Here is a 26,548-nt window from a genome sequence, read left to right as displayed (position 1 = left end):
GGAAATGCATCCGCCGCAGCCGGGATTAGAACCCGCGCCCTGTGGGATGAGGGCAATGTGCGAGTGATGCACTAGCGTTCTTTTCATTAGCGCGTTTACTCTAGGTTACAGAAGAACCCATCACCTAAAGGAATATAGGGGAAAAGGAAACGCATATGATTTGCTTCAAGCAAGAAATCTGTAGCACAAACCCTTTGGTAATGAAAAAGGATATACCAACCTCAGCGGGACTCGAACCCGCAGTCCCCGGTTTAGGAGACCGAAGCCTTATCCGTTAGGCCACGTGGGCGATGTGCGAGCGATGCACTGGCGTTCCTTTCATTAGCGCTTTTACTCTAGGTTACAGTGAAACACACCATAGAAAGGAATATAGGGGAAAAGGAACTAATATGCTTTCCTTCAAGCAAGAAAACTGTAGCACAAATGCTGTGTTAATGAAAAAGGATGACCCACCCTCGGCGGGACTCGAACCCGCAGTCCCCGGTTTAGGAGACCGATGCCTTATCCGTTAGGCCACGAGGACGATAGCGGGCGGTGCACTGGCGTTCCTTTCATTAGCGCTTTTACTCTAGGTTGCAGTAGAACACAACATCGAAAGGAATATAGGGGAAAAGGAAACGCATATGCTTTGCTTCATGCAAGAAAACTGTAGCACAAACCCTTGGTAATGAAAAAGGATAACCCACCCTCGGCGGCACTCGCACCCGCAATCCCCCGTTTTGAAGACCGATGCCTTATTCGTTACGCCATGAGGGAGATGTGCGCGCGATGCACTAGCGTTGTTTTCATTAGCACGTTTACTCTAGGTTACAGTGGAACACATCATCCAAAGGAACATAGGGGAAAAGGAAACGCATATGATTTGCCTCAAGCAAGAAAACTGTAGCAGAAAGCTTTTCTGTGAATGGAAAAAAATACCCTCCCTCGGCGGGACTCGAACCCGCAGTTCCCGGTTTAGAAGACCGATGCCTCATCCGTTAGGCCACGAAGCCGATGTGCGAGTGATGCACTGGCGTTCCTTTCATTAGCGCGTTTACTCTAGGTTACAGAAGAACACACCGTCGAAAGGAACATAGGAGAAAGGGAAATGCATATGCTTTGGTTCAAGCAAGAAAGCTGTAGCAAAACCCATTGTTTATGAAAAAGGATAATCCACCCTTGGCTGCACTCGAACCCAAAATCCCCCGTTTAGAAGACCGATGCCTTATTCGTTACGCTATGAGGGAGATGTGCGAGCGATGCACTAGCGTTTTTTTCATTAGCACGTTTACTCTAGGTTACAGTAGAACACATCATCCAAAGGAACATAGGGGAAAAGGAAACGCATATGATTTGCTTCCAGCAAGAAAACTGTAGCAGAAAGCTTTTCTGTGAATGAAAAAAAAATAACCTCCCTCGGCGGGACTCGAACCCGCAATCCCCCGTTAGGAAGATCGATGCCTTATTCGTTACGCCATAAGGGCGATGTGCGAGCGATGCACTGGCGTTCCTTTCATTAGCGCTTTTACTTTAGGCTACAGTAGAACACACCATCGAAAAGAATATAGGAGAAAGGGAAATGCACATGCTTTGCTTCATGCAAAGAAACTGTAGCAGAAACCCTTTGTTAATGAAAAATGATATCCCACCCTCGGCGAGACTCGAACCCGCAATCCCCTGTTTAGAAGACCGGCGCCTTATACGTTAGGCCACGAGGGCAATCTGCGAGTGATGCACTAGCGTTCCTTTCATTAGCGCTTTTACTCTAGGTTGCAGTAGAACACAACATCGAAAGAAAAATAGGGGAAAAGGAAACGCATATGCTTTGCTTCAAGCAAGAAAACTGTAGCACAAACCCTTAGTAATGAAAAAGGATAACCCACCCTCGGCGGCACTCGCACCCGCAATCCCCGGTTTAGAACACCGATGCCTTATCCGTTAGGCCACGAGGGCGATGTGCGAGCGATGCACTGGCGTTTCTTTCATTAGCACTTTTACTCTAGGTTACTGTAGAACACACCATCGAAAGAAATATGGGGGAAAAGGAAACGCATATGCTTTGCTTCAAGCACGAAAACTGTAGCAGAAACCTTTGGTAATGAAAAAGGATAACCCACACTCGGCGGGACTCGAACCCGCAATCCCCGGTTAAGAAGACCGATGGCTATTCCGTTAGGCCAAGAGAGCAATGTGCGATTGATGCACCTGCGTTCCTTTCATTAGCGCTTTTACTTTAGGTTACAGTAAAACACACCATCGATATTAATATAGGAGAAAGGGAAATGCACATGCTTTGGTTCAAGCAAGAAAACTGTAGCAGAAACCCTTTATTAATGAAAAAGAATATCCCACCCTCGGCGGGACTCGACCTCGCCATCCCCGGTTTAGGAGACTGATGCCTTATCCGTTAGGCCACGAGGGCGATGTGCGAGCGATGCACTGGCGTTCTTTTCGTTAGCACGTTTACTCTAGGTTACTGTAGAACCCACCATCGAAAGGAATATAGGGGAAAAGGAAGCGCATATGGTTTGCTTTAAGCAAGAAAACTGTAGCAGAAATCCTTGGTAATGAAAAAGGATAACCCACTCTCGGCGGGACTCGAACCCGCAATGCCCGGTTTAGAAGATCGATGCCTTATCCGTTAGGCCACGAAGGCGATGTGATTGATTGATATGTCGGTTTTATCGTCCCAAAACCACTATTTGATTATGAGAGACGCCGTAGTGGAGGGCTGCGGAAATTTAGACCACCCGGGGTTATTTAACGTGCACCTAAATCTGAGCACACGGGCCTACAACATTTCCGCCTCCCTCGGAAATGCATCCGCCGCAGCCGGGATTAGAACCCGCGCCCTGTGGGATGAGGGCAATGTGCGAGTGATGCACTAGCGTTCTTTTCATTAGCGCATTTACTCTAGGTTACAGAAGAACCCATCACCTAAAGGAATATAGGGGAAAAGGAAACGCATATGATTTGCTTCAAGCAAGAAATCTGTAGCACAAACCCTTTGGTAATGAAAAAGGATATACCAACCTCAGCGGGACTCGACCCCGCAGTCCCCGGTTTAGGAGACCGAAGCTTTATCCGTTAGGCCACGTGGGCGATGTGCGAGCGATGCACTGGCGTTCCTTTCATTAGCGCTTTTACTCTAGGTTGCAGTAGAACACAACATCGAAAGGAATATAGGGGAAAAGGAAACGCATATGCTTTGCTTCATGCAAGAAAACTGTAGCACAAACCCTTGGTAATGAAAAAGGATAACCCACCCTCGGCGGCACTCGCACCCGCAATCCACGGTTTAGAAGACCGATGCCTTATCCGTTAGGCCACGAAGGCGATGTGATTGATTGATATGTGGGGTTTAACGTCCCAAAACCACTATTTGATTATGAGAGACGACGTAGTGGAGGGCTGCGGAAATTTAGACCACCCAGGGTTCTTTAACGTGCACCCAAATCTGAGCACACGGGCCTACAACATTTCCGCCTCCCTCGGAAATGCAGCCGCCGCAGCCGGGATTAGAACCCGCGCACTGCGGGATGAGGGCAATGTGCGAGCGATGCACTAGCGTTCTTTTCATTAGCGCGTTTACTCTAGGTTACAGAAGAACCTATCATCTAAAGGAATATAGGGGAAAAGGAAACGCATATGATTTGCTTCAAGCAAGAAATCTGTAGCACAAACCCTTTGGTAATGAAAAAGATATAGCAACCTCAGCGGGACTCGAACCCGCAGTCCCCGGTTTAGGAGACCGAAGCCTTATCCGTTAGGCCATGTGGGCGATGTGCGAGCGATGCACTGGCGTTCCTTTCATTAGCGCTTTTAATTTAGGTTACAGTAGAACGCACCATCGAAAGGAATATAGGAGAAAGGGAAAGCCACATGCTTTGCTTCAAGCAAGAAAACTGTAGCACAAACCCTTGGTAATGAAAAAGGATAACCCACCCTCGGCGGCACTCGAACCCGCAATCCCCGGTTTAAAAGACCGATGCCTTATCCGTTAGGCCACGAGGGCAATAGGCGAGCGATGCACTGGCGTTCCTTTCATTAGCGCTTTTACTTTAGGTTACAATCGAACACACCGTCGAAAGGAATATGGGTGAAAGGGAAATGCACATGCTTTGGTTCAAGCAAGAAAACTGTAGCAAAACCCTTTGTTAATTAAAAGGATAACCCACCCTCGGCGGGACTCGAACCCGCAAACCCCGGTTTAGAAGACCGATGCCTTATCCGTTAGGCCAAGAGGGCGATGTGCGAGCGATGCGCTGGCGTTCCTTTCATTAGCGCTTTTAATTTAGGTTACAATAGAACGCACCATCGAAAGGAATATGGGAGAAAGGGAAATGCACCTGCTTTGGTTTAAGCAAGAAAACTGTAGCAAAACCCTTTGTTAATGAAAAAGGATGACCCACCCTCGGCGGGACTCGAACCCGCCATCCCTGGTTAAGAAGACTGATGTCTTATCCGTTAGGCCACGAGAGCCATGTGCGATCGATGCACTGGCGTTCCTTTCATTAGCGCTTTTACTCTAGGTTGCAGAAGAACTCATCATCGAAAGGAATATCGGGGGAAACAAGCGCATATGCTTTGCTTTAGGCAAGAAAACTGTAGCAGAAACCCTTGGTAATGAAAAAGGATAACCCACTCTCGGCAGGACTCGAACCCGCAATGCACGGTTTAGAAGATCGATGCCTTATTTGTTAGGCCACAAGAGCGATGTGCCACCGATGAACTGGCATTCCTTTCATTAGCACTTTTACTCTAGGTTACAGTAAAACACACCATAGAAAGGAATATAGAGGAAAAGGAACTAATATGCTTTCCTTCAAGCAAGAAAACTGTAGCACAAATGCTTTGTTAATGAAAAAGAATGACCCACCCTCGGCGGGACTCGAACCCGCTGTCCCCGGTTTAGGAGACCGATGCCTTATCCGTTAGGCCACGAGAGCGCTAGCGGGCGGTGCACTGGCGTTCCTTTCATTAGCGCTTTTACTCTAGGTTGCAGTAGAACACAACATCGAAAGGAATATATGGGGAAAAGGAAACGCATATGCTTTGCTTCATGCAAAAAAACTGTAGCACAAACCCTTGGTAATGAAAAAGGATAACCCACCCTCGGCGGCACTCGCACCCGCAATCCACGGTTCAGAAGGCCGATGCCTTATCCGTTAGGCCACGAAGGCAATGCGATTGATTGATATGTGGGGTTTAACGTCCCAAAACCACTATTTGATTATGAGAGACGCCGTAGTGGAGGGCTGCGGAAATTTAGACCACCCGGGGTTCTTTAACGTGCACCCAAATCTGAGCACACGGGCCTCCAACATTTCCGCCTCCCTCGGAAACGCAGCCGCCGCAGGCGGGATTAGAACCCGTGCCCTGCAGGATGAGGGCAATGTGCGAGCGATGCACTAGCGTTCTTTTCATTAGCCCGTTTACTCTAGGTTACAGTAGAACCCATCATCTAAAGGAATATAGGGGAAAAGGAAACGCAAATGATTTGCTTCAAGTAAGAAAACTGTAGCACAAACCCTTTGGTAATGAAAAAGGATATCCCAACCTCGGCGAGACTCGAACCCACAGTCCCCGGTTTAGGAGACCAATGCCTTATCCGTTAGGCCACGAGGGCGGTGTGCAAGTGATGCACTGGCGTTCCTTTCATTAGCGCTTTTACTCAAAGGTGCAATAGAACACATCATTCAAAGAAATATAGGGGAAAAGGAAACGCACATGTCTTGCTTCAAGCAAGAAAAGTGTAGCAGAAACCCCTATTGTTAATGAAAGAGGATCACCCACCCCCGGAAGGAGTTGAACCCGCCATCCCCGGTTTAGAAGAACGATGCCTTATACGTTAGGCCACAAGAGCGATGTGCGACCGATGCACTGGCGTTCCTTTCATTAGCGCTTTTACTCTAGGTTACAGTAAAACACACCATCGAAAGGAATATAGGGGAAAAGGAAATGCATATGCTTTAGTTCAAGCAAGAAAACTGTAGGAGAAACCCTTTGTTTGTTAAAAAGGATAACCCACCCTCGGCGGGACTCGAACCCGCAATACCCTGTTTAGAAGACCGATGCCTTATCCGTTAGCCACGAAGGCGTTGTGCGGATGGTGCACTGGCGTTCCTTTCATTAGCACGTTTACTCTAGGTTGCAGTAGAACACACCAATGAAAGGAATATAGGGGAAAAGGAAACACATATGCTCTGCTTCAAGCAAAAAAACTGTTGCAGAAACCCTTGGTAATAAAAAAGGATAACCCACCCTCGGCGGGACTCGAACCCGCAATCCCCGGTTTAGAAGACCGATGCCTTAACCGTTAGGCCACGAGGGCAATGGGCGAGCGATGCACTGGCGTTTCTTTCATTAGCGCTTTTACTTTAGGTTACAATCGAACACTCCATCGAAAGAAATATGGGAGAAAGGGAAATGCACATGCTTTGGTTCAAGCCAGAAAACTGTAGCAAAACACTTTGTTAATGAAAAAGGATAACCCACCCTCGGCGGGACTCGAACCCGCAAACCCCCATTTAGAAGACCGATGCCTTATCCGTTAGGCCACGAGGTCGATGTGCGAGCGATGCGCCGGCGTTCCTTTCATTAGCGCTTTTAATTTAGGTTACAGTATAACGCACCATCGAAAGGAATATAGGAGAAAGAGAAAGCCACATGCTTTGCTTCAAGCAAGAAAACTATAGCACAAACCATTGGGAATGCAAAAGGATAACCCACCCTCGGCGGCACTCGAACCCGCAATCCCCGGTTTAGAAGACAGATGCCTTATCCGTTAGGCCACGAGGGCAATGGGCGAGCGATGCACTGGCGTTCCTTTCATTAGCGCTTTTAATTTGGGTTACAGTAGAACGCACCATCGAAAGAAATATAGGAGAAAGGGAAAGCCACATGCTTTGCTTCAAGCAAGAAAACTGTAGCACAAACCATTGGTAATGAAAAAGGATAACCCACCTTCGGCGGCACTCGAACCCGCAATCCCCAGTTTAAAAGACCGATGCCTTATCCGTTAGGCCACGAGGGCAATGGGCGAGCGATGCACTGGCGTTCCTTTCGTTAGCGCTTTTACTTTAGGTTACAATCGAACACACCATCGAAAGGAATATGGGAGAAAGGGAAATGCACATGCTTTGGTTCAATCAAGAAAACAATAGCAAAACCCTTTGTTAATAAAAAAGGATAACCCACCCTCGGCGGGACTCGAACCCGCAAACCCCGGTTTAGAAGACCGATGCCTTATCCGTTAGGCCACGAGGGCGATGTGCGAGCAATGCACTGGCGTTGCTTTCATTAGCGCTTTTAATTTAGGTTACAGTATAACGCACCATCGAAAGGAATATAGGAGAAAGAGAAAGCCACATGCTTTGCTTCAAGCAAGAAAACTATAGCACAAACCATTGGGAATGAAGAAGGATAACCCACCCTCGGCGGCACTCGAACCCGCAATCCCCGGTTTAGAAGACCGATGCCTTATCCGTTAGGCCACGAGGGCAATGGGCGAGCGATGCACTGGCGTTCCTTTCATTAGCGCTTTTAATTTGGGTTACAGTAGAACGCACCATCGAAAGGAATATAGGAGAAAGGGAAAGCCACATGCTTTGCTTTAAGCAAGAAAACTGTAGCACAAACCATTGGTAATGAAAAAGGATAACCCACCCTCGGCCGGACTCGAACCCGCCATCCCCGGTTTAGAAGACCGATGCCTTATCCGTTACGCCACGAGGGCAATGGGCGAGCGATGCACTGGCGTTCCTTTCATTAGCACTTTTGCTTTACGTTACAATAGATCACACCATCGAAAGGAATAAGGGAGAAAGGGAAATGCACATGCTTTGGTTCAAGCAAGAAAACTGTAGCAAAACCCTTTGTTAATGAAAAAGGATAACCCACCCTCAGCGATCTCGAACCCGCAATCCCCTGTTTAGAATACCGATGCCTTATCTGTTAGACCACGAAGCCGATGTGCGAGTGATGCCATGGGGTTCCTTTCATTAGCGCGTTTACTCTAGGTTGCAGTAGAACACAACTACGAAAGGAACATAGGGGAAAAGGAAACGCATATGCTTTGCTTCAAGCAAGAAAACTGTAGCAGAAACCCTTTGTTAATGAAAAAGAATATCCCACCTTTGGTGGGACTCGAACCCTCAATCCCAGGTTAAAAAGACCGATGCTTTATCCGTAAGGCCACGAGGGCGATGTGTGAGTGATGTACTGGCGTTCATTTCTTTGGCGCTTTTACTCTAGGTTGCAGTAGAACACATCTTTCAAAGGAACATAGGTGAAAAGGAAACGCATATGCTTTGCTTCAAGCTAGAAAAGTGTAGCAGAAACCCCTTTTGTCAATGAAAAGGGATCACCCACCCTCGGCAGGACTCGAACCCGCCATCCCCGGTTAAGAAGACTGATGTCTTATCCATTAGGCCACGAGAGCAATGTGCGATCGATGCACTGGCGTTCGTTTCATTAGCGCTTTTACTTTAGGTTACTGTAGAACACACCATCAAAATTATTATAGGAAAAAGGGAAATGCACATGCTTTGGTTGAAGCAAGAAAACTGTAGCAGAAACCCTTTATTAATGAAAAAGAATATCCCACCCTCGGCGGGACTCGACCCCGCCATCCCCGGTTTAGGAGACTGATGCCTTATCTGTTAGGCCACGAGGGCGATGTGCGAGCGATGCACTGGCGTTCCTTTCATTAGCGCTTTTAATTTAGGTTACAGTAAAACGCACCATCGAAAGGAATATAGGAGAAAGGGAAAGCCACATGCTTTGCTTCAAGCAAGAAAACTGTAGCACAAACCATTGGTAATGAAAAAGGATAACCCACCGTCGGCGGCACTCGAACCCGCCATCCCCGGTTTAGAAGACCGATGCCTTATCCGTTACGCCACGAGGGCAATGGGCGAGCGATGCACTGGCGTTCCTTTCATTAGCACTTTCGCTTTACGTTACAATAGAACACACCATCGAAAGGAATATGGGAGAAAGGGAAACGCACATGCTTTGGTTCAAGCATGAAAACTGTAGCAAAACCCTTTGTTAATGAAAAAGGATAACCCACCCTCAGCGGGACTCGAACCCGCAATCCCCTGTATAGAATACCGATGCCTTATCTGTTAGACCACGAAGCCGATGTGCGAGTGATGCCATGGGGTTCCTTTCATTAGCGCGTTTACTCTAGGTTGCAGTAGAACACAACTTCGAAAGGAACATAGGGGAAAAGGAAACGCATATGCTTTGCTTCAAGCAAGAAAACTGTAGCAGAAACCCTTTGTTAATGAAAAAGAATATCCCACCTTTAGTGGGACTCGAACCCTCAATCCCAGGTTAAAAAGACCGATGCCTTATCCGTAAGGCCACGAGGGCGATGTGTGAGTGATGTACTGGCGTTCATTTCTTTGGCGCTTTTACTCTAGGTTGCAGTAGAACACATCTTTCAAAGGAACATAGGTGAAAAGGAAACGCATATGCTTTGCTTCAAGCTAGAAAAGTGTAGCAGAAACCCCTTTTGTCAATGAAAAAGGATCACCCACCCTCAGCAGGACTCGAACCCGCCATCCCCGGTTAAGAAGACTGATGTCTTATCCATTAGGCCACGAGAGCAATGTGCGATCGATGCACTGGCGTTCGTTTCATTAGCGCTTTTACTTTAGGGTACTGTAGAACACACCATCGAAATTATTATAGGAAAAAGGGAAATGCACACGCTTTGGTTCAAGCAAGAAAACTGTAGCAGAAATCCTTGGTAATGAAAAAGGATAACCCACCCTAGGCCGGACTCGAATCAGCAATCCCGGTTTAGAAGACCGATGCCTTATCCAGTAGGCCACAAGGGCGATGTGCGAGCGATGCACTGGCGTTCCTTTCATTAGTGCTTTTACTCTAGGTTGCAGTAGAACTCATCATCGAAAGGAATATAGGGGGAAAGAAGCGCATATGCTTTGCCTTAAGCAAGAAAACTGTAGCATAAACCCTTGGTAATGAAAAAGGATAACGCACTCTCGGCGGGACTCGAACCCGCAATGCCCGGTTTAGAAGATCGATGCCTTATCCGTTAGGCCACGAAGGCGATGTGACTGATTGATATGTGGGGATTAACGTCCAAAAACCACTATTTGATTATGAGAGAGGCCGTAGTGGAGGGCTGCGGAAATTTAGGCCACCCGGGGTTTTTAACGTGCACCCAAATCTGAGCACACGGGCCTACAACATTTCCGCCTCCCTCGGAAATGCAGCCGCCGCAGCCGGGATTAGAGCCCGCGCCCTGCGGGATGAGGGCAATGTGCGAGCAATGAACTAGCGTTTTTTTCATTAGCGCGTTTACTCTAGGTTACAGAAGAACCCATCATCTAAAGGAATATAGGGGAAAAGGAAACGCATATGATTTGCTTCAAGCAAGAAATCTGTTGCACAAACCCTTTGGTAATGAAAAAGGATATACCAACCTCAGCGGGACTCGAACCCGCAGTCCCCGGTTTAGGAGACGGAAGCCTCATCCGTTTGGCCACGTGGGCGATTTGCGAGCGATGCACTGGCTTTCCTTTCATTACCGCTTTTAATTTAGGTTACAGAAGAACACACCGTCGAAAGGAACATAGGAGAAAGGGAAATGCATATGCTTTGGTTCAAGCAAGAAAGCTGTAGCAAAACCCATTGTTTATGAAAAAGGATAATCCACCCTTGGCGGCACTCGAACCCAAAATCCCCCGTTTAGAAGACCGATGCCTTATTCGTTACGCTATGAGGGAGATGTGCGAGCGATGCACTAGCGTTTTTTTCATTAGCACGTTTACTCTAGGTTACAGTAGAACACATCATCCAAAGGAACATAGGGGAAAAGGAAACGCATATGATTTGCTTCCAGCAAGAAAACTGTAGCAGAAAGCTTTTCTGTGAATGAAAAAAAAATAACCTCCCTCGGCGGGACTCGAACCCGCAATCCCCCGTTAGGAAGATCGATGCCTTATTCGTTACGCCATAAGGGCGATGTGCGAGCGATGCACTGGCGTTCCTTTCATTAGCGCTTTTACTTTAGGCTACAGTAGAACACACCATCGAAAAGAATATAGGAGAAAGGGAAATGCACATGCTTTGCTTCATGCAAAGAAACTGTAGCAGAAACCCTTTGTTAATGAAAAATGATATCCCACCCTCGGCGAGACTCGAACCCGCAATCCCCTGTTTAGAAGACCGGCGCCTTATACGTTAGGCCACGAGGGCAATCTGCGAGTGATGCACTAGCGTTCCTTTCATTAGCGCTTTTACTCTAGGTTGCAGTAGAACACAACATCGAAAGAAAAATAGGGGAAAAGGAAACGCATATGCTTTGCTTCAAGCAAGAAAACTGTAGCACAAACCCTTAGTAATGAAAAAGGATAACCCACCCTCGGCGGCACTCGCACCCGCAATCCCCGGTTTAGAACACCGATGCCTTATCCGTTAGGCCACGAGGGCGATGTGCGAGCGATGCACTGGCGTTTCTTTCATTAGCACTTTTACTCTAGGTTACTGTAGAACACACCATCGAAAGAAATATAGGGGAAAAGGAAACGCATATGCTTTCCTTCAAGCACGAAAACTGTAGCAGAAACCTTTGGTAATGAAAAAGGATAACCCACACTCGGCGGGACTCGAACCCGCAATCCCCGGTTAAGAAGACCGATGGCTATTCCGTTAGGCCAAGAGAGCAATGTGCGATTGATGCACCTGCGTTCCTTTCATTAGCGCTTTTACTTTAGGTTACAGTAAAACACACCATCGATATTAATATAGGAGAAAGGGAAATGCACATGCTTTGGTTCAAGCAAGAAAACTGTAGCAGAAACCCTTTATTAATGAAAAAGAATATCCCACCCTCGGCGGGACTCGACCTCGCCATCCCCGGTTTAGGAGACTGATGCCTTATCCGTTAGGCCACGAGGGCGATGTGCGAGCGATGCACTGGCGTTCTTTTCGTTAGCACGTTTACTCTAGGTTACTGTAGAACCCACCATCGAAAGGAATATAGGGGAAAAGGAAGCGCATATGGTTTGCTTTAAGCAAGAAAGCTGTAGCAGAAATCCTTGGTAATGAAAAAGGATAACCCACTCTCGGCGGGACTCGAACCCGCAATGCCCGGTTTAGAAGATCGATGCCTTATCCGTTAGGCCACGAAGGCGATGTGATTGATTGATATGTCGGTTTTAACGTCCCAAAACCACTATTTGATTATGAGAGACGCCGTAGTGGAGGGCTGCGGAAATTTAGACCACCCGGGGTTATTTAACGTGCACCTAAATCTGAGCACACGGGCCTACAACATTTCCGCCTCCCTCGGAAATGCATCCGCCGCAGCCGGGATTAGAACCCGCGCCCTGTGGGATGAGGGCAATGTGCGAGTGATGCACTAGCGTTCTTTTCATTAGCGCATTTACTCTAGGTTACAGAAGAACCCATCACCTAAAGGAATATAGGGGAAAAGGAAACGCATATGATTTGCTTCAAGCAAGAAATCTGTAGCACAAACCCTTTGGTAATGAAAAAGGATATACCAACCTCAGCGGGACTCGACCCCGCAGTCCCCGGTTTAGGAGACCGAAGCCTTATCCGTTAGGCCACGTGGGCGATGTGCGAGCGATGCACTGGCGTTCCTTTCATTAGCGCTTTTACTCTAGGTTACTGTGAAACACACCATAGAAAGGAATATAGGGGAAAAGGAACTAATATGCTTTCCTTCAAGCAAGAAAACTGTAGCACAAATGCTGTGTTAATGAAAAAGGATGACCCACCCTCAGCGGGACTCGAACCCGCAGTCCCCGGTTTAGGAGACTTATGCCTTATCCGTTAGGCCACGAGGGCGATAGCGGGCGGTGCACTGGCGTTCCTTTCATTAGCGCTTTTACTCTAGGTTGCAGTAGAACACAACATCGAAAGGAATATAGGGGAAAAGGAAACGCATATGCTTTGCTTCATGCAAGAAAACTGTAGCACAAACCCTTGGTAATGAAAAAGGATAACCCACCCTCGGCGGCACTCGCACCCGCAATCCACGGTTTAGAAGACCGATGCCTTATCCGTTAGGCCACGAAGGCGATGTGATTGATTAATATGTGGGGTTTAACGTCCCAAAACCACTATTTGATTATGAGAGACGACGTAGTGGAGGGCTGCGGAAATTTAGACCACCCGGGGTTCCTTAACGTGCACCCAAATCTGAGCACATGTGCCTAAACATTTCCGCCTCCCTCGGAAATGCAGCCGCCGCAGCCGGGATTAGAACCCGCGCACTGCGGGATGAGGGCATTGTGCGAGCGATGCACTAGCGTTCTTTTCATTAGCGCGTTTACTCTAGGTTACAGAAGAACCCATCATCTAAAGGAATATAGGGGAAAAGGAAACGCATATGATTTGCTTCAAGCAAGAAATCTGTAGCACAAACCCTTTGGTAATGAAAAAGATATAGCAACCTCAGCGGGACTCGAACCCGCAATCCCCGGTTTAGGAGACCTATGCCTTATCCGTTAGGCCACGAGGGCGACGTGCGGGCGATGCTCTGGCGTTCCTTTCGTTAGCAATTTTACTCTAGGTTGCAGTAGAACACACCTTCGAAAGGAATATAGGGGAAAACAAAACGCATTTGCTTTGCTTTAAGCAAGAAAACTGTAGCAGAAACCCTTTGGGAATGAAAAAGAATATCCCACCCTCGGCGGGACTCGACCCCGGCCTCCCCGGTTTAGGAGACCGATGCCTTATCTGTTAGGCCACGAGGGCGATAGCGGGCGGTGCACTGGCGTTCCTTTCATTAGCGCTTTTACTCTAGGTTGCAGTAGAACACAACATCGAAAGAAAAATAGGGGAAAAGGAAACGCATATGCTTTGCTTCAAGCAAGAAAACTGTAGCACAAACCCTTAGTAATGAAAAAGGATAACCCACACTCGGCGGGACTCGAACCCGCAATCCCCGGTTAGGAAGACCGATGGCTATTCCGTTAGACCAAGAGAGCAATGTGCGATTGATGCACCTGCGTTCCTTTCATTAGCGCTTTTACTTTAGGTTACAGTAAAACACACCATCGATATTAATATTGGAGAAAGGGAAATGCACATGCTTTGGTTCAAGCAAGAAAATTGTAGCAGAGACCCTTTGTTAATGAAAAACAATAAATCACCCTTGGCGGGACTCGAACCCGCAATCCCCGGTTTATGAGACCGATGCCTTATCCGTTAGGCCACGAGGGCGATGTGCGAGTGATGCACTGGCGTTCCTTTCATTAGCGCTTTTACTCTAGGTTGCAATAGAACACATCATTCAAAGAAATATAGGGGAAAAGGAAACGCACATGTTTTGCTTCAAGCAAGAAAAGTGTAGCAGAAACCCCTATTGTTAATGAAAAGGGATCACCCACCCCCGGAAGGACTCGAACCCGCCATCCCCGGTTTAGAACAACGATGCCTTATTCGTTAGGCCACAAGAGCGATGTGCGACCGATGCACTGGCGTTCCTTTCATTAGCGCTTTTACTTTAGGTTACAGTGGAACACACCATCGAAATTAATATAGGAGAAAGGGAAATGCACATGCTTTGGTTCAAGCAAGAAAACTGTAGCAGAAACCCATTATTAATTAAAAAGAATATCCCACCCTCGGCGGGACTCGACCTCGCCATCCCCGGTTTAGGAGACTGATGCCTTATCCGTTTGGCCACGAGGCGATGTGCGAGCGATGCACTGGCGTTCTTTTCGTTAGCACGTTTACTCTAGGTTACTGTAGAACCCACCATCGAAAGGAATATAGGGGAAAAGGAAGCGCATATGGTTTGCTTTAAGCAACAAAACTGTAGCAGAAATCCTTGGTAATAAAAAAGGATAACCCACTCTCGGCGGGACTCGAACCCGCAATGCCCGGTTTAGAAGATCGATGCCTTATCCGTTAGGCCACGAAGGCGATGTGATTGATTGATATGTGGGGTTTAACGTCCCAAAACCACTATTTGATTATGAGAGACGCCGTAGTGGAGGGCTGCGGAAATTTAGACCACACGGGGTTATTTAACGTGCACCTAAATCTGAGCACACGGGCCTACAACATTTCCGCCTCCCTCGGAAATGCATCCGCCGCAGCCGGGATTAGAACCCGCGCCCTGTGGGATGAGGGCAATGTGCGAGTGATGCACTTGCGTTCTTTTCATTAGCGCGTTTACTCTGGGTTACAGAAGAACCCATCACCTAAAGGAATATAGGGGAAAAGGAAACGCATATGATTTGCTTCAAGCAAGAAATCTGTAGCACAAACCCTTTGGTAATGAAAACGGATATACCAACCTCAGCAGGACTCGAACCCGCAGTCCCCGGTTTAGGAGACCGAAGCCTTATCCGTTAGGCCACGAGGGCGATAGCGGGCGGTGCACTGGCGTTCCTTTCATTAGCGCTTTTACTCTAGGTTGCAGTAGAACACAACATCGAAAGGAATATAGGGGAAAAGGAAACGCATATGCTTTGCTTCATGCAAGAAAACTGTAGCACAAACCCTTGGTAATGAAAAAGGATAACCCACCCTCGGCGGCACTCGCACCCGCAATCCACGGTTTAGAAGACCGATGCCTTATCCGTTAGGCCACGAAGGCGATGTGATTGATTGATATGTGGGGTTTAACGTCCCAAAACCACTATTTGATTATGAGAGACGACGTAGTGGAGGGCTGCGGAAATTTAGACCACCCAGGGTTCTTTAACGTGCACCCAAATCTGAGCACACGGGCCTACAACATTTCCGCCTCCCTCGGAAATGCAGCCGCCGCAGCCGGGATTAGAACCCGCGCACTGCGGGATGAGGGCAATGTGCGAGCGATGCACTAGCGTTCTTTTCATTAGCGCGTTTACTCTAGGTTACAGAAGAACCTATCATCTAAAGGAATATAGGGGAAAAGGAAACGCATATGATTTGCTTCAAGCAAGAAATCTGTAGCACAAACCCTTTGGTAATGAAAAAGATACAGCAACCTCAGCGGGACTCGAACCCGCAGTCCCCGGTTTAGGAGACCGAAGCCTTATCCGTTAGGCCATGTGGGCGATGTGCGAGCGATGCACTGGCGTTCCTTTCATTAGCGCTTTTAATTTAGGTTACAGTAGAACGCACCATCGAAAGGAATATAGGAGAAAGGGAAAGCCACATGCTTTGCTTCAAGCAAGAAAACTGTAGCACAAACCCTTGGTAATGAAAAAGGATAACCCACCCTCGGCGGCACTCGAACCCGCAATCCCCGGTTTAAAAGACCGATGCCTTATCCGTTAGGCCACGAGGGCAATAGGCGAGCGATGCACTGGCGTTCCTTTCATTAGCGCTTTTACTTTAGGTAACAATCGAACACACCGTCGAAAGGAATATGGGTGAAAGGGAAATGCACATGCTTTGGTTCAAGCAAGAAAACTGTAGCAAAACCCTTTGTTAATTAAAAGGATAACCCACCCTCGGCGGGACTCGAACCCGCAAACCCCGGTTTAGAAGACCGATGCCTTATCCGTTAGGCCAAGAGGGCGATGTGCGAGCGATGCGCTGGCGTTCCTTTCATTAGCGCTTTTAATTTAGGTTACAATAGAACGCACCATCGAAAGGAATATGGGAGAAAGGGAAATGCACCTGCTTTGGTTTAAGCAAGAAAACTGTAGCAAAACCCTTTGTTAATGAAAAAGGATAACCCACCCTCGGCGGGACTCGAACCCGCCATCCCCGGTTAAGAAGACTGATGTCTTATCCGTTAGGCCACGAGAGCCATGTGCGATCGATGCACTGGCGTTCCTTTCATTAGCGCTTTTACTCTAGGTTGCAGAAGAACTCATCATCGAAAGGAATATCGGGGGAAACAAGCGCATATGCTTTGCTTTAGGCAAGAAAACTGTAGCAGAAACCCTTGGTAATGAAAAAGGATAACCCACTCTCGGCAGGACTCGAACCCGCAATGCACGGTTTAGAAGATCGATGCCTTATTTGTTAGGCCACAAGAGCGATGTGCCACCGATGAACTGGCATTCCTTTCATTAGCACTTTTACTCTAGGTTACAGTAAAACACACCATAGAAAGGAATATAGAGGAAAAGGAACTAATATGCTTTCCTTCAAGCAAGAAAACTGTAGCACAAATGCTTTGTTAATGAAAAAGGATGACCCACCCTCGGCGGGACTCGAACCCGCTGTCCCCGGTTTAGGAGACCGATGCCTTATCCGTTAGGCCACGAGAGCGCTAGCGGGCGGTGCACTGGCGTTCCTTTCATTAGCGCTTTTACTCTAGGTTGCAGTAGAACACAACATCGAAAGGAATATATGGGGAAAAGGAAACGCATATGCTTTGCTTCATGCAAAAAAACTGTAGCACAAACCCTTGGTAATGAAAAAGGATAACCCACCCTCGGCGGCACTCGCACCCGCAATCCACGGTTCAGAAGGCCGATGCCTTATCCGTTAGGCCACGAAGGCAATGCGATTGATTGATATGTGGGGTTTAACGTCCCAAAACCACTATTTGATTATGAGAGACGCCGTAGTGGAGGGCTGCGGAAATTTAGACCACCCGGGGTTCTTTAACGTGCACCCAAATCTGAGCACACGGGCCTCCAACATTTCCGCCTCCCTCGGAAACGCAGCCGCCGCAGGCGGGATTAGAACCAGTGCCCTGCAGGATGAGAGCAATGTGCGAGCGATGCACTAGCGTTCTTTTCATTAGCCCGTTTACTCTAGGTTACAGTAGAACCCATCATCTAAAGGAATATAGGGGAAAAGGAAACGCAAATGATTTGCTTCAAGTAAGAAAACTGTAGCACAAACCCTTTGGTAATGAAAAAGGATATCCCAACCTCGGCGAGACTCGAACCCACAGTCCCCGGTTTAGGAGACCAATGCCTTATCCGTTAGGCCACGAGGGCGGTGTGCAAGTGATGCACTGGCGTTCCTTTCATTAGCGCTTTTACTCAAAGGTGCAATAGAACACATCATTCAAAGAAATATAGGGGAAAAAAAAACGCACATGTCTTGCTTCAAGCAAGAAAAGTGTAGCAGAAACCCCTATTGTTAATGAAAGAGGATCACCCACCCCCGGAAGGAGTTGAACCCGCCATCCCCGGTTTAGAAGAACGATGCCTTATACGTTAGGCCACAAGAGCGATGTGCGACCGATGCACTGGCGTTCCTTTCATTAGCGCTTTTACTCTAGGTTACAGTAAAACACACCATCGAAAGGAATATAGGGGAAAAGGAAATGCATATGCTTTAGTTCAAGCAAGAAAACTGTAGGAGAAACCCTTTGTTTGTTAAAAAGGATAACCCACCCTCGGCGGGACTCGAACCCGCAATACCCTGTTTAGAAGACCGATGCCTTATCCGTTAGCCACGAAGGCGTTGTGCGGATGGTGCACTGGCGTTCCTTTCATTAGCACGTTTACTCTAGGTTGCAGTAGAACACACCAATGAAAGGAATATAGGGGAAAAGGAAACACATATGCTCTGCTTCAAGCAAAAAAACTGTTGCAGAAACCCTTGGTAATAAAAAAGGATAACCCACCCTCGGCGGGACTCGAACCCGCAATCCCCGGTTTAGAAGACCGATGCCTTAACCGTTAGGCCACGAGGGCAATGGGCGAGCGATGCACTGGCGTTTCTTTCATTAGCGCTTTTACTTTAGGTTACAATCGAACACTCCATCGAAAGAAATATGGGAGAAAGGGAAATGCACATGCTTTGGTTCAAGCCAGAAAACTGTAGCAAAACACTTTGTTAATGAAAAAGGATAACCCACCCTCGGCGGGACTCGAACCCGCAAACCCCCATTTAGAAGACCGATGCCTTATCCGTTAGGCCACGAGGTCGATGTGCGAGCGATGCGCCGGCGTTCCTTTCATTAGCGCTTTTAATTTAGGTTACAGTATAACGCACCATCGAAAGGAATATAGGAGAAAGAGAAAGCCACATGCTTTGCTTCAAGCAAGAAAACTATAGCACAAACCATTGGGAATGCAAAAGGATAACCCACCCTCGGCGGCACTCGAACCCGCAATCCCCGGTTTAGAAGACCGATGCCTTATCCGTTAGGCCACGAGGGCAATGGGCGAGCGATGCACTGGCGTTCCTTTCATTAGCGCTTTTAATTTGGGTTACAGTAGAACGCACCATCGAAAGAAATATAGGAGAAAGGGAAAGCCACATGCTTTGCTTCAAGCAAGAAAACTGTAGCACAAACCATTGGTAATGAAAAAGGATAACCCACCTTCGGCGGCACTCGAACCCGACATCCCCAGTTTAAAAGACCGATGCCTTATCCGTTAGGCCACGAGGGCAATGGGCGAGCGATGCACTGGCGTTCCTTTCGTTAGCGCTTTTACTTTAGGTTACAATCGAACACACCATCGAAAGGAATATGGGAGAAAGGGAAATGCACATGCTTTGGTTCAATCAAGAAAACAATAGCAAAACCCTTTGTTAATAAAAAAGGATAACCCACCCTCGGCGGGACTCGAACCCGCAAACCCCGGTTTAGAAGACCGATGCCTTATCCGTTAGGCCACGAGGGCGATGTGCGAGCAATGCACTGGCGTTCCTTTCATTAGCGCTTTTAATTTAGGTTACAGTATAACGCACCATCGAAAGGAATATAGGAGAAAGAGAAAGCCACATGCTTTGCTTCAAGCAAGAAAACTATAGCACAAACCATTGGGAATGAAGAAGGATAACCCACCCTCGGCGGCACTCGAACCCGCAATCCCCGGTTTAGAAGACCGATGCCTTATCCGTTAGGCCACGAGGGCAATGGGCGAGCGATGCACTGGCGTTCCTTTCATTAGCGCTTTTAATTTGGGTTACAGTAGAACGCACCATCGAAAGGAATATAGGAGAAAGGGAAAGCCACATGCTTTGCTTTAAGCAAGAAAACTGTAGCACAAACCATTGGTAATGAAAAAGGATAACCCACCCTCGGCCGGACTCGAACCCGCCATCCCCGGTTTAGAAGACCGATGCCTTATCCGTTACGCCACGAGGGCAATGGGCGAGCGATGCACTGGCGTTCCTTTCATTAGCACTTTTGCTTTACGTTACAATAGATCACACCATCGAAAGGAATAAGGGAGAAAGGGAAATGCACATGCTTTGGTTCAAGCAAGAAAACTGTAGCAAAACCCTTTGTTAATGAAAAAGGATAACCCACCCTCAGCGATCTCGAACCCGCAATCCCCTGTTTAGAATACCGATGCCTTATCTGTTAGACCACGAAGCCGATGTGCGAGTGATGCCATGGGGTTCCTTTCATTAGCGCGTTTACTCTAGGTTGCAGTAGAACACAACTACGAAAGGAACATAGGGGAAAAGGAAACGCATATGCTTTGCTTCAAGCAAGAAAACTGTAGCAGAAACCCTTTGTTAATGAAAAAGAATATCCCACCTTTGGTGGGACTCGAACCCTCAATCCCAGGTTAAAGAGACCGATGCTTTATCCGTAAGGCCACGAGGGCGATGTGTGAGTGATGTACTGGCGTTCATTTCTTTGGCGCTTTTACTCTAGGTTGCAGTAGAACACATCTTTCAAAGGAACATAGGTGAAAAGGAAACGCATATGCTTTGCTTCAAGCTAGAAAAGTGTAGCAGAAACCCCTTTTGTCAATGAAAAAGGATCACCCACCCTCGGCAGGACTCGAACCCGCCATCCCCGGTTAAGAAGACTGATGTCTTATCCATTAGGCCACGAGAGCAATGTGCGATCGATGCACTGGCGTTCGTTTCATTAGCGCTTTTACTTTAGGTTACTGTAGAACACCCCATCAAAATTATTATAGGAAAAAGGGAAATGCACATGCTTTGGTTGAAGCAAGAAAACTGTAGCAGAAACCCTTTATTAATGAAAAAGAATATCCCACCCTCGGCGGGACTCGACCCCGCCATCCCCGGTTTAGGAGACTGATGCCTTATCTGTTAGGCCACGAGGGCGATGTGCGAGCGATGCACTGGCGTTCCTTTCATTAGCGCTTTTAATTTAGGTTACAGTAAAACGCACCATCGAAAGGAATATAGGAGAAAGGGAAAGCCACATGCTTTGCTTCAAGCAAGAAAACTGTAGCACAAACCATTGGTAATGAAAAAGGATAACCCACCGTCGGCGGCACTCGAACCCGCCATCCCCGGTTTAGAAGACCGATGCCTTATCCGTTACGCCACGAGGGCAATGGGCGAGCGATGCACTGGCGTTCCTTTCATTAGCACTTTCGCTTTACGTTACAATAGAACACACCATCGAAAGGAATATGGGAGAAAGGGAAACGCACATGCTTTGGTTCAAGCATGAAAACTGTAGCAAAACCCTTTGTTAATGAAAAAGGATAACCCACCCTCAGCGGGACTCGAACCCGCAATCCCCTGTATAGAATACCGATGCCTTATCTGTTAGACCACGAAGCCGATGTGCGAGTGATGCCATGGGGTTCCTTTCATTAGCGCGTTTACTCTAGGTTGCAGTAGAACACAACTTCGAAAGGAACATAGGGGAAAAGGAAACGCATATGCTTTGCTTCAAGCAAGAAAACTGTAGCAGAAACCCTTTGTTAATGAAAAAGAATATCCCACCTTTAGTGGGACTCGAACCCTCAATCCCAGGTTAAAAAGACCGATGCCTTATCCGTAAGGCCACGAGGGCGATGTGTGAGTGATGTACTGGCGTTCATTTCTTTGGCGCTTTTACTCTAGGTTGCAGTAGAACACATCTTTCAAAGGAACATAGGTGAAAAGGAAACGCATATGCTTTGCTTCAAGCTAGAAAAGTGTAGCAGAAACCCCTTTTGTCAATGAAAAAGGATCACCCACCCTCAGCAGGACTCGAACCCGCCATCCCCGGTTAAGAAGACTGATGTCTTATCCATTAGGCCACGAGAGCAATGTGCGATCGATGCACTGGCGTTCGTTTCATTAGCGCTTTTACTTTAGGGTACTGTAGAACACACCATCGAAATTATTATAGGAAAAAGGGAAATGCACACGCTTTGGTTCAAGCAAGAAAACTGTAGCAGAAATCCTTGGTAATGAAAAAGGATAACCCACCCTAGGCCGGACTCGAATCAGCAATCCCGGTTTAGAAGACCGATGCCTTATCCAGTAGGCCACGAGGGCGATGTGCGAGCGATGCACTGGCGTTCCTTTCATTAGTGCTTTTACTCTAGGTTGCAGTAGAACTCATCATCGAAAGGAATATAGGGGGAAAGAAGCGCATATGCTTTGCCTTAAGCAAGAAAACTGTAGCATAAACCCTTGGTAATGAAAAAGGATAACGCACTCTCGGCGGGACTCGAACCCGCAATGCCCGGTTTAGAAGATCGATGCATTATCCGTTAGGCCACGAAGGCGATGTGATTGATTGATATGTGGGGATTAACGTCCAAAAACCACTATTTGATTATGAGAGAGGCCGTAGTGGAGGGCTGCGGAAATTTAGGCCACCCGGGGTTTTTAACGTGCACCCAAATCTGAGCACACGGGCCTACAACATTTCCGCCTCCCTCGGAAATGCAGCCGCCGCAGCCGGGATTAGAGCCCGCGCCCTGCGGGATGAGGGCAATGTGCGAGCAATGAACTAGCGTTTTTTTCATTAGCGCGTTTACTCTAGGTTACAGAAGAACCCATCATCTAAAGGAATATAGGGGAAAAGGAAACGCATATGATTTGCTTCAAGCAAGAAATCTGTTGCACAAACCCTTTGGTAATGAAAAAGGATATACCAACCTCAGCGGGACTCGAACCCGCAGTCCCCGGTTTAGGAGACGGAAGCCTCATCCGTTAGGCCACGTGGGCGATTTGCGAGCGATGCACTGGCTTTCCTTTCATTAGCGCTTTTAATTTAGGTTACAGTAGAAGTCACCATCGAAAGGAATATAAGAGAAAGGGAAAGCCACATGCTTTGCTTCAAGCAAGAAAACTGTAGCACAAGCGATTGGTAATGAAAAATGATAACCCACCCTCGGCGGCACTCTAACCCGCAATCCCCAGTTTAAAAGACCGATGCCTTATCTGTTAGGCCACGAGGGCAATGGGCGAGCGATGCACTGGCGTTCCTTTCATTAGCGCTTTTACTTTAGGTTACAATAGAACACACCATCGAAAGGAATATGGGAGAAAGGGAAATGCACATGCTTTGGTTCAAGCAAGAATACTGTAGCAAAGCCCTTTGTTAATGAAAAAGCATAACCCACCCTCGGCGGGACTCGAACCCGCAAACCCCTGTTTAGGAGACCGATGCCTTATCCGTAAGGCCACGAGGGCGATGTGCGAGTGATGTACTGGCGTTCATTTCTTTAGCGCTTTTACTCTAGGTTGCAGTAGAACACATCTTCTAAAGAAACATAGGTGAAAAGGAAACGCATATGCTTTGCTTCAAGCAAGAAAAGTGTAGCAGAAACCCCTTTTGTCAATGAAAAAGGATCACCCACCCTCGGCAGGACTTGAACCCGCCATCCCCGGTTAAGAAGACTGATGTCTTATCCGTTAGTCCATGAGAGCAATGTGCGATCGATGCACTGGCGTTCGGTTCATTAGCGCTTTTACTTTAGGTTACAGTAGAACGCACCATCGAAATTAATATAGGAGAAAGGGAAATGTACAAGCTTTGGTTCTAGCAAGAAAACTGTAGCAGAAATCCTTTGTTAATGAAAAAGAATATCCCAACCTCGGCGGGACTCGACCCCGCCATCCCCGGTTTAGGAGACTGATGCCTTATCCGTTAGGCTACGAGGGCGATGTGCGAGCGATGCACTGGCGTTCCTTTCGTTAGCACGTTTACTCTAGGTTACTGTAGAACCCACCCTCGAAAGGAATATAGGGGAAAAGGAAACGCATATGCTTTGCTTCATGCAAGAAATCTGTAGCGCAAACCCTTTGGTATTGAAAAAGGATATACCAACCTCAGCGGGACTCGAACCCGCAGTCCCCGATTTAGGAGACCGAAGCCTTATCCGTTAGGCCACGTGGGCGATAGTGGGCCGTGCACTGGCGTTCCTTTCAATTGCGCTTTTACTCTAGGTTGCAGTAGAACACACCATCGAAAGGAATATAGGGGAAAAGGAAACGCATATTCTTTGCTTCAAGCAGGAAAACTGTAGCACAAACCCTTTGTTAATGAAAAAGAATAACCCACCCTTGGCGGGACTCGAACCCGCAATTCCTGGTTTAGGAGACCGATGCCTTCTCCGTTAGGCCACGAGGGCGATGTGCGGGCGATGACCTGGCGTTCCTTTCATTAGCGATTTTACTCTAGGTTGCAGTAGAACACACCATCGAAAGGAATATAGGGGAAAAGAAAACGCATTTGTTTTGCTGCAAGCAAGATAACTGTAGCAGAAATCCTTTGTTAATGAAAAAGAATATCCCACCCTCGGCGGGACTCGACCCCGCCATCCCCAGTTTAGGAGACCGATGCCTTATCCGTTAGGCCACGAGAGCGATGTGCGAGCGATGCACTGGCGTTCCTTTCGTTAGCACCTTTACTCTAGGTTACTGTAGAACCCACCATCGAAAGGAATATAGGGGAAAAGGAAACGCATATGGTTTGCTTTAAGCAAGAAAACTGTAGCAGAAACCCTTTGTTAATGAAAAAGGATAACCCACCCTCGGCGGGACTTGAACCCGCAATTCCACGTTTAGAAGACCGATGCCTTATTTGTTAGGCCACGAGGGCGATGTGCAAGCGATGCACTAGCGTTCTTTTCATTAGCGCGTTTACTCTAGGTTACAGTAAAACACGCCATCGAAAGGAATATAAGAGAAAAGGAAACGCATATTCTTTGCTTCAAGCAAGAAAACTGTAGCAGAAACTTTTGGTAATGAAAAAGGATAACCCAACCTCTGTGGGACTCGAACCCGCAATCCCCCGTTTAGAAGACCGAAGCCTTATCCGTTAGGCCATGTGGGCGATGTGCGAGCGATGCACTGGCGTTCCTTTCATTAGCGCTTTTAATTTAGGTTACAGTAGAACGCACCATCGAAAGGAATATAGGAGAAAGGGAAAGCCACATGCTTTGCTTCAAGCAAGAAAACTGTAGCACAAACCCTTGGTAATGAAAAAGGATAACCCACCCTCGGCGGCACTCGAACCCGCAATCCCCGGTTTAAAAGACCGATGCCTTATCCGTTAGGCCACGAGGGCAATAGGCGAGCGATGCACTGGCGTTCCTTTCATTAGCGCTTTTACTTTAGGTAACAATCGAACACACCGTCGAAAGGAATATGGGTGAAAGGGAAATGCACATGCTTTGGTTCAAGCAAGAAAACTGTAGCAAAACCCTTTGTTAATTAAAAGGATAACCCACCCTCGGCGGGACTCGAACCCGCAAACCCCGGTTTAGAAGACCGATGCCTTATCCGTTAGGCCAAGAGGGCGATGTGCGAGCGATGCGCTGGCGTTCCTTTCATTAGCGCTTTTAATTTAGGTTACAATAGAACGCACCATCGAAAGGAATATGGGAGAAAGGGAAATGCACCTGCTTTGGTTTAAGCAAGAAAACTGTAGCAAAACCCTTTGTTAATGAAAAAAGATAACCCACCCTCGGCGGGACTCGAACCCGCCATCCCCGGTTAAGAAGACTGATGTCTTATCCGTTAGGCCACGAGAGCCATGTGCGATCGATGCACTGGCGTTCCTTTCATTAGCGCTTTTACTCTAGGTTGCAGAAGAACTCATCATCGAAAGGAATATCGGGGGAAACAAGCGCATATGCTTTGCTTTAGGCAAGAAAACTGTAGCAGAAACCCTTGGTAATGAAAAAGGATAACCCACTCTCGGCAGGACTCGAACCCGCAATGCACGGTTTAGAAGATCGATGCCTTATTTGTTAGGCCACAAGAGCGATGTCCCACCGATGAACTGGCATTCCTTTCATTAGCACTTTTACTCTAGGTTACAGTAAAACACACCATAGCAAGGAATATAGAGGAAAAGGAACTAATATGCTTTCCTTCAAGCAAGAAAACTGTAGCACAAATGCTTTGTTAATGAAAAAGGATGACCCACCCTCGGCGGGACTCGAACCCGCTGTCCCCGGTTTAGGAGACCGATGCCTTATCCGTTAGGCCACGAGAGCGCTAGCGGGCGGTGCACTGGCGTTCCTTTCATTAGCGCTTTTACTCTAGGTTGCAGTAGAACACAACATCGAAAGGAATATATGGGGAAAAGGAAACGCATATGCTTTGCTTCATGCAAAAAAACTGTAGCACAAACCCTTGGTAATGAAAAAGGATAACCCACCCTCGGCGGCACTCGCACCCGCAATCCACGGTTCAGAAGGCCGATGCCTTATCCGTTAGGCCACGAAGGCAATGCGATTGATTGATATGTGGGGTTTAACGTCCCAAAACCACTATTTGATTATGAGAGACGCCGTAGTGGAGGGCTGCGGAAATTTAGACCACCCGGGGTTCTTTAACGTGCACCCAAATCTGAGCACACGGGCCTCCAACATTTCCGCCTCCCTCGGAAACGCAGCCGCCGCAGGCGGGATTAGAACCAGTGCCCTGCAGGATGAGGGCAATGTGCGAGCGATGCACTAGCGTTCTTTTCATT

General features: G+C 47.6%; 14 non-coding genes across 14 annotated transcripts; all 14 read right to left on the bottom strand.

Annotated features, from left to right (window-relative positions):
- Nucleotides 1-450: 450 nt before the first annotated feature.
- Nucleotides 451-523, bottom strand: TRNAR-CCU (transfer RNA arginine (anticodon CCU)). Its single transcript has one exon. It is a non-coding gene; the product is annotated as a tRNA-Arg (tRNA).
- A 3,398-nt stretch (nt 524-3,921) lies between these two features.
- TRNAK-UUU (transfer RNA lysine (anticodon UUU)) lies at nt 3,922-3,994 on the bottom strand. The gene has a single exon. It is a non-coding gene; the product is annotated as a tRNA-Lys (tRNA).
- Nucleotides 3,995-4,855: 861 nt separating this feature from the next.
- TRNAR-CCU (transfer RNA arginine (anticodon CCU)) lies at nt 4,856-4,928 on the bottom strand. The gene has a single exon. It is a non-coding gene; the product is annotated as a tRNA-Arg (tRNA).
- A 1,312-nt stretch (nt 4,929-6,240) lies between these two features.
- TRNAR-UCU (transfer RNA arginine (anticodon UCU)) lies at nt 6,241-6,313 on the bottom strand. Its single transcript has one exon. It is a non-coding gene; the product is annotated as a tRNA-Arg (tRNA).
- An 863-nt stretch (nt 6,314-7,176) lies between these two features.
- On the bottom strand, nt 7,177-7,249 carry TRNAR-UCU (transfer RNA arginine (anticodon UCU)). Its single transcript has one exon. It is a non-coding gene; the product is annotated as a tRNA-Arg (tRNA).
- Nucleotides 7,250-7,410: 161 nt separating this feature from the next.
- Nucleotides 7,411-7,483, bottom strand: TRNAR-UCU (transfer RNA arginine (anticodon UCU)). Its single transcript has one exon. It is a non-coding gene; the product is annotated as a tRNA-Arg (tRNA).
- Nucleotides 7,484-16,201: 8,718 nt separating this feature from the next.
- Nucleotides 16,202-16,274, bottom strand: TRNAK-UUU (transfer RNA lysine (anticodon UUU)). The gene has a single exon. It is a non-coding gene; the product is annotated as a tRNA-Lys (tRNA).
- Nucleotides 16,275-17,135: 861 nt separating this feature from the next.
- TRNAR-CCU (transfer RNA arginine (anticodon UCU)) lies at nt 17,136-17,208 on the bottom strand. Its single transcript has one exon. It is a non-coding gene; the product is annotated as a tRNA-Arg (tRNA).
- Nucleotides 17,209-18,520: 1,312 nt separating this feature from the next.
- Nucleotides 18,521-18,593, bottom strand: TRNAR-UCU (transfer RNA arginine (anticodon UCU)). Its single transcript has one exon. It is a non-coding gene; the product is annotated as a tRNA-Arg (tRNA).
- Nucleotides 18,594-18,988: 395 nt separating this feature from the next.
- On the bottom strand, nt 18,989-19,061 carry TRNAR-UCU (transfer RNA arginine (anticodon UCU)). Its single transcript has one exon. It is a non-coding gene; the product is annotated as a tRNA-Arg (tRNA).
- A 395-nt stretch (nt 19,062-19,456) lies between these two features.
- On the bottom strand, nt 19,457-19,529 carry TRNAR-UCU (transfer RNA arginine (anticodon UCU)). Its single transcript has one exon. It is a non-coding gene; the product is annotated as a tRNA-Arg (tRNA).
- Nucleotides 19,530-19,690: 161 nt separating this feature from the next.
- Nucleotides 19,691-19,763, bottom strand: TRNAR-UCU (transfer RNA arginine (anticodon UCU)). The gene has a single exon. It is a non-coding gene; the product is annotated as a tRNA-Arg (tRNA).
- A 5,299-nt stretch (nt 19,764-25,062) lies between these two features.
- On the bottom strand, nt 25,063-25,135 carry TRNAK-UUU (transfer RNA lysine (anticodon UUU)). Its single transcript has one exon. It is a non-coding gene; the product is annotated as a tRNA-Lys (tRNA).
- Nucleotides 25,136-25,996: 861 nt separating this feature from the next.
- On the bottom strand, nt 25,997-26,069 carry TRNAR-CCU (transfer RNA arginine (anticodon CCU)). Its single transcript has one exon. It is a non-coding gene; the product is annotated as a tRNA-Arg (tRNA).
- Between the last annotated feature and the right edge of the window lie 479 nt (nt 26,070-26,548).

Source organism: Rhipicephalus microplus, chromosome 2 (genome assembly GCF_043290135.1).
Source record: "Rhipicephalus microplus isolate Deutch F79 chromosome 2, USDA_Rmic, whole genome shotgun sequence".
Classification (NCBI taxonomy): Eukaryota; Metazoa; Arthropoda; class Arachnida; order Ixodida; family Ixodidae; genus Rhipicephalus; species Rhipicephalus microplus.
This window is presented reverse-complemented; position numbering and strand designations above follow the sequence as displayed.